This window comes from Poecilia formosa, unplaced genomic scaffold (genome assembly GCF_000485575.1).
Source record: "Poecilia formosa unplaced genomic scaffold, Poecilia_formosa-5.1.2 Scaffold250, whole genome shotgun sequence".
Taxonomy (NCBI): Eukaryota; Metazoa; Chordata; class Actinopteri; order Cyprinodontiformes; family Poeciliidae; genus Poecilia; species Poecilia formosa.
Window position 1 is genome coordinate 82,232 of NW_006800189.1, and position 5,956 is coordinate 88,187.

General features: G+C 37.4%; 1 long non-coding RNA gene across 1 annotated transcript; it reads left to right on the top strand.

Annotated features, from left to right (window-relative positions):
• Window positions 1-2,373: 2,373 nt before the first annotated feature.
• LOC107838402 (uncharacterized) lies at window positions 2,374-4,644 on the top strand. Its single transcript, XR_001664461.1, has 3 exons — window positions 2,374-2,603; window positions 2,792-2,866; window positions 4,019-4,644. It is a non-coding gene; the product is annotated as an uncharacterized LOC107838402 (long non-coding RNA).
• Window positions 4,645-5,956: the final 1,312 nt, after the last annotated feature.

The window sequence follows — 5,956 nt, forward strand, 5'->3', positions numbered from 1 at the left end:
CTTGAATACACCGCCGTCCATCTGCTCTTTGTCAGATCACATTAGCTGCGTTTCCATTACAAGACTTTCAGTGTCCAGCTAATGTCGAAAAAACACAATTTTGCATTGGTTACATTTACATTAAATAAGAAACACAAATAAATTCGCATGTGAATAAATTTATCCCGATAAGTCATTAAAAACCTGCCGCGTCATCGATCTCCTCCCACTTCCTGTCATCTTCTTCGTCATTTCCGCCTGTAAGAACATCCGGTCGTTGATCATGTGACTTCTGTGATGTGAAAATGTTGCAGTTTTGCAAAATATATTTATGGTGATGCAGCCGAAAAACAACCTCATCTTAGCACAAAATTTTATCAAAAAATGTCTATTTTCCATTTTACGCAACTTTAACATCAGAGTAACGCAGCTACTGTTATACTCCTGGATTTCAGTTTTTTATGAGTTTATTTTCACCTCTCTGCCTGCTTTCTTGTATTTCTCCATTATTTTATGACATTGTTAGTAACTGTATTGAAAGTAATTTTGAAAAAAGAAAAAAAAATGCAGGCAGTTTGGTGCCAGGTTACAGAAAGTTTAATAATATTTTTACTTTTTATCCAAAATGTTTGAATCAAGATGCTGCATCTGTTGCTTGTTTCTTGAATTTTACTGTGATGTTTTTGTTAGAAATATTGAGTATTTTATCTTATGCTTGCTGTGATCTTTTGTTTACTGTTTTTGGTGTGTGAAGTTGATTTAATCGTGCTGAATATCAGCATTGTTCTGTGAGTACATCAGTTCCTGCATTGCAGCTACAGGAGGAAACGAACAGGAACTGGACTCTGCACTACTCAGATTGGAGGTGCAACAAGACTGTGACTCCAGATAAAACAACAGAAGAAACAGTAACACTATCTAATTAACTCAAGATCAGCCATGACCCCCCTAAGGAAATAAAAGAGAGTACGGCAGAACGTGCTTTAGAGCGGTAGGAGATTTTAACTAATGCACGTGTCTGTCCGTTCTCCTTGCAAGTAAATTTAAATCTCTCTCGTCTTTCTCCTTTTTGTGCAACGTTTGAATGATGTAGGTTGTTTGAACGTGACAGTTTTCAAGCTCTTAAAAAAAATAAAGTGCTTGAAGCTAAAACTAAATATGTTGCATTTCTATTATGCTGATGTGTATATTTTATAAGCAGCAGACACACATTTTGTCTACAAATTATGTCAGTGCTTTAGTTTCTCTAGAGTGCAAACTGACGCATATAAATACTTTTTATGTAAAAAAACTACTTTAACGTCTTGTCTTGCTAATAGTAATTATCACAACAATTAACTTGCACCTGAAACATTATATTTGCAGCCCAACAGAAGGCAGCAACAGTAAACTATAAAGTGATGAAAAAAAGTTTTTTGTAAGTAAATGTAAAACTTTTTAAGAGCAGCAAAGGGACTTTTTCCTCTTACAAATCACAAAGTGCTTCTCCTTTAAACAACTAGATGTGTAATTATTTTTTCACAACTGAGGAAAGATAATTGTCGTCTTCCAGCCATGAAGTAACCACCAGTATTTAGCCGGTGGTTATTTCCCCACCCAGCCTGCGGCATTAAACCCAGATTTACTATCTCTGTGTGTGGGAGAGAATGTGCGTGTGTCTGCATGTTGGGAAACGCTTTTGCTCCCAGATCCCAACAACAATCAAGATTCTCATCAAACCGACTCTGTTTCTGGTTTTAATTTAATCTGGTTTGGTATAATAAGTAGAAACTGTATTTAAAGGGACGGCATTATGTAAAATAGACTTTTTAGAGCTTTACATCATGTTGCAGTGTTATTCCCTCATCAAAAATATACCTGGAGTGTTGCCTTGATTCTTTCATGCATGTTTGAGAAATCCTTGAATCACCATGGCAACCATTAAGCTGTGCAAAACACCAGGGTGGATCTAGCCCCGCCTTCAGCGACAAAGCTCCTCCTCCAAGCTGCAGTTTCCAAGCTACAGAGCAGCCATTCTCCTCAGGACCTTCAGACTAGCCAGCAGCGATTAGCAAACACTTGCTGGAACTGGGCATCTGCTGAGCTCATTAGATGAGCTACTTCTTAGTAAAACACTGGTAAAAAATATACATATTTTGTTAAAGGGTTAATAGAGGAGCCTGCTCTTTCCTGCTCTTTCATGGCGTTAATTTATGAAGTAATAAATTTATAAGTCATATTTGATGTATACAGCAGCTTTATGGCAACTGAAGGTGATACAGTTGCTGGACTGTGCTACAAAATATCATATATGCCTATAAAAAAACAACAAATTGTGTACAAATGATTATTTAATGTAAAAGCAAACCTGCTCATCTGTTTTTCATATTTTCTTTTACACTATTTTTCCCCTTAGTGTTGCAAAATCCTTTGCAGTTTTCACATCAGCAGGGGCCACAAACCCTCATCATTTAGTTCATGCATAATTTATCTGGATGTAAAAGGCCCCAATTATACCGTGTGTGTGTTTCACCACACTCAGGCTGCACATTTAACTGTGTTTTATTTTTTTTTTCACCAAACAGGCCTTTGAAACGAATACACTGGGGGATCAGAGACGGCAAAATCAACAGTGCCACAACTGTGTAGGAATTTTTAATCCGCCAATTACGGCCCATGCATACATGCAACTCCCTGACTGTTTAATGCAATGAATGTCTGCAGGGAGCACTCCTAATGTGAGCACAGAGAGCGGTGTGAGGAACAGAGCTTCATGTGTCTCTGTGTGCGCGTGTGTGTGTGTGTGCATGTGTGTGTGTGCGCGCGCTGCTAGCTTTGCCTTACAGTCCGTGGGGGGTTATCTGTATCGAGCACCGGGTGGATGTTGGTAGTCAAGACGATGTTTCTGGTGAGTGGAAGCAGCTCTCTGTGTCTCAGTGCCTTTTGTTTTTTTCAGAAAACATTTTAATTTGTAAAAAAATCACCTTGTGGGGTTGCATACAAACAGCAGGCACCTGTGGGTGTTTCTCAGTAATGAATGTTTCTGTCAGGAGCTTTGGGGTTTTACTCTTTGTACACTAAATATAAAAACTGAGAGAATATTATCCTGTATAATTAGACATGATTATATGTGACATTGTTATTCCCTTGAGCGGTGGCAGTAGAAATCTCTGGAAATTGAACCTCACACACGTAGAAACGCTGATTTATTCAGATTAAAAAACAAAAAGCAGTTTTAAAGTCATTACTCCGGCTTCCTGTATGTCAAAGAAAAGACTTTGAAATACTTCTCTTAGTTTATAAATCACTGAACAACTTACACTGCAAAAACAAAAAACCTTACCAAGTAGTTTTGGTTTAATTAGTTAGCAAGATGTAAGAGCTTTTTAAAGAAAATAATTCCTTAATGTTTACGAAAAAGCTCTAGTTCTGCTGGCAGATTATTTCTGCCAGCAGAACATGACATTTTTCAACATGACATTTTTATAACACGACATTTTTCCCATTTTATAAGTGAAATGATCTACCAGTGAAACTAGAGCTTTTTCATCAGTATTAAGGAATTATTTACTTTTAAAAAGTTCATATTCCTTGCTGAAACATTACTTTTAAGGAAGTTTTGTCTTATTTCAAGTGTACTAAGGTATTTGCACTAGAAACTAGACCAAAATCACTTGGTAAGGTTTTGTGGTTTTACAGTGTAGCAGCGAAATGCACTGAAAATCCGTTTTTGTTGTTCCAAGCCTCTCAGGTCTTCTGGTTCTGCTCTGCTTCCCCTCAACCATAGAGAATCAGCAGAATTCAGTTTTTACTCTCCACAAATTTGGAACAAACTTCCAGAAAACTGCAAAACAGCCGAAACACTGAGTTCCTTTAAGTCCAGACTAAAAACCGCACCCGTTTAAAGTTGCTTTAGAAACATAATAACTGGAATATTGATCAAAATATTGACGATTTTGATCATGGCACTTGACAAAATGTAATGTCTGTTACTCGTTTCACAGTTGGTGACCGTTTAAAAATATTTGTTGCTGACATGTTTATTTCCATATATTTTCAGTAATAAATGAAAACATCTGTAGCGTTCTGCTCTCCAACTGCTGGAGGAGTGAGTTTTGCGTCCTCATCTTCCTTCTCCTGATCCTCTTTGAGGATTCCCACCAGATGGGACCAGTTGGAAGATGTAATCTCTGCAGGCCCCACCCATCTGGATTTTCTTGACAAACTCTTGAAGAGAGAAGCAAAGGCTTACAAGGTGCCTGCAGCACAAGTGGCTCCTCTTGTTGAGCGCTCTGGGCCTGCGGACGTGTCACTGTTCTGACTCTGAGTACGCAGAGTTCACGGCCCGATAGGTGACAGCAGTGGATCAGGTTGTACAGATAAATCCTGAGATTTGCCTAATGGCTCAACTCCAGCAGCACTGCAGAAGAAGTGGATCACTGATGAGGCCTCACCCGTCCTTTTCATGATTTCATAATCACTTTTCCTGTCACTTGTCAAGAAAATCATGTCAACTTCTTCTTCTTTGTTCTTTGGCTGCCTTTTCTCTCATCAATCCATTGTTTTTAAAGTGGATGTGTTGGGCAAAATTCACTTGTTTTGTTTTTTAACTTCCAATTGGGCCTCAGCTGCTTCTAAAAACACCACAAGCTCTTAAAAACATACCCGTCAGGTTTTGACAATAAGTTAATGNGTAACTTTTCAAAGAGGTATGGAGCTTGATTTGAGTCAATGATTCTTGAATGTTGTTGAAAAACATCGAGCTGGCAGATTTTTTTTTTCACCTATAACTTCCATCATTCTGCCAGTGAAGCTGCTACTTTTTCTCAATATTCCAAAATTATTGACTCAAATTAAGCTCCTATATCTTTCAGAAGTTACTTGAAAGGTAATTTTGTCTTATTTCAAGTGTACTAAGATATTTGAATTAAAAACTAGATCAATAAATATGCTGCACATATTTCATAAAAAAGAAGCAAAGTGTCCTTTTTGTCTTCACAACACATTCAGATTCAGTTTGTCTGTGATCTGTTATGTACAGAGGACATAAAAAGTGTACAGCACTTATACAAAGTATAAGGATAAATCTGTGGTGTTTTTAAAGAAGTGGACCCCAAATACAGCAGCCAGGAAACAAGAGACACGAGGACAAAGGATGAACCTCCCTGAAGCTGAGAAACTGAAACGATGGATAGGGAAGGTCGAGTGTGAAAATGGGGAACTGATAAAGAAAAAAAATCTCATCATAGAACTGAAATAACAACAACCTGACGGTAAACTGAGAACAAAAGAACAAATCTAGCAGGACAGTTATCAACACGAGGCACTGAACAGGGAACCAAAAACAAGTGAGAAAGTAAAATGTGGCTTTTATGCAAGAAGAAAAAAGAGGAAACCTTACAAAAAATAGGAAATGAGGCGGATGATAGTGGAAAACTGGATGCAAAACTGAAATGCAATGCGCAGGTTGCAGAAAGGTCTCACTCTCAGAATAGTAGAATTAAATACCACAAACCCAACAGCACAGCAATAAATGAATGAAATGCCAACCCACGGCTGGTGGCTGTTATTAACAGCTTTACACAAAAAACACCAAAGAACCGAAGCTACAGCATGGAAGGTGCTCTGTAGGAAGAAATGCTGCATTTCCATTACATTTCATCTCATTACAAATGTATGCAAAACTATGGCGATATTCCACTAATGCCGTCCAAGAAATTACTGAAGAGTAAAAAACTATTTGGTAAAAAGACTACTCAAGTACCAACTGATCAAATTATCAACCATTTAATACTTAAAATTAAAATCAGACGGACCAAAATATAATGTCAGGTAGAAGTTTTGGTATTCTACGGAACAAAATGACAGTAATTTATTATAAGTAAGAAAAAATAACAAAATCATGCAAAAGAAAACTTTTCCAAATCAGTTTCTTTCAATAAAAAAACTGCATGTCTTCATGTGGTGAATTTTTGGTTAAAACATGTTTGTTTTTCTT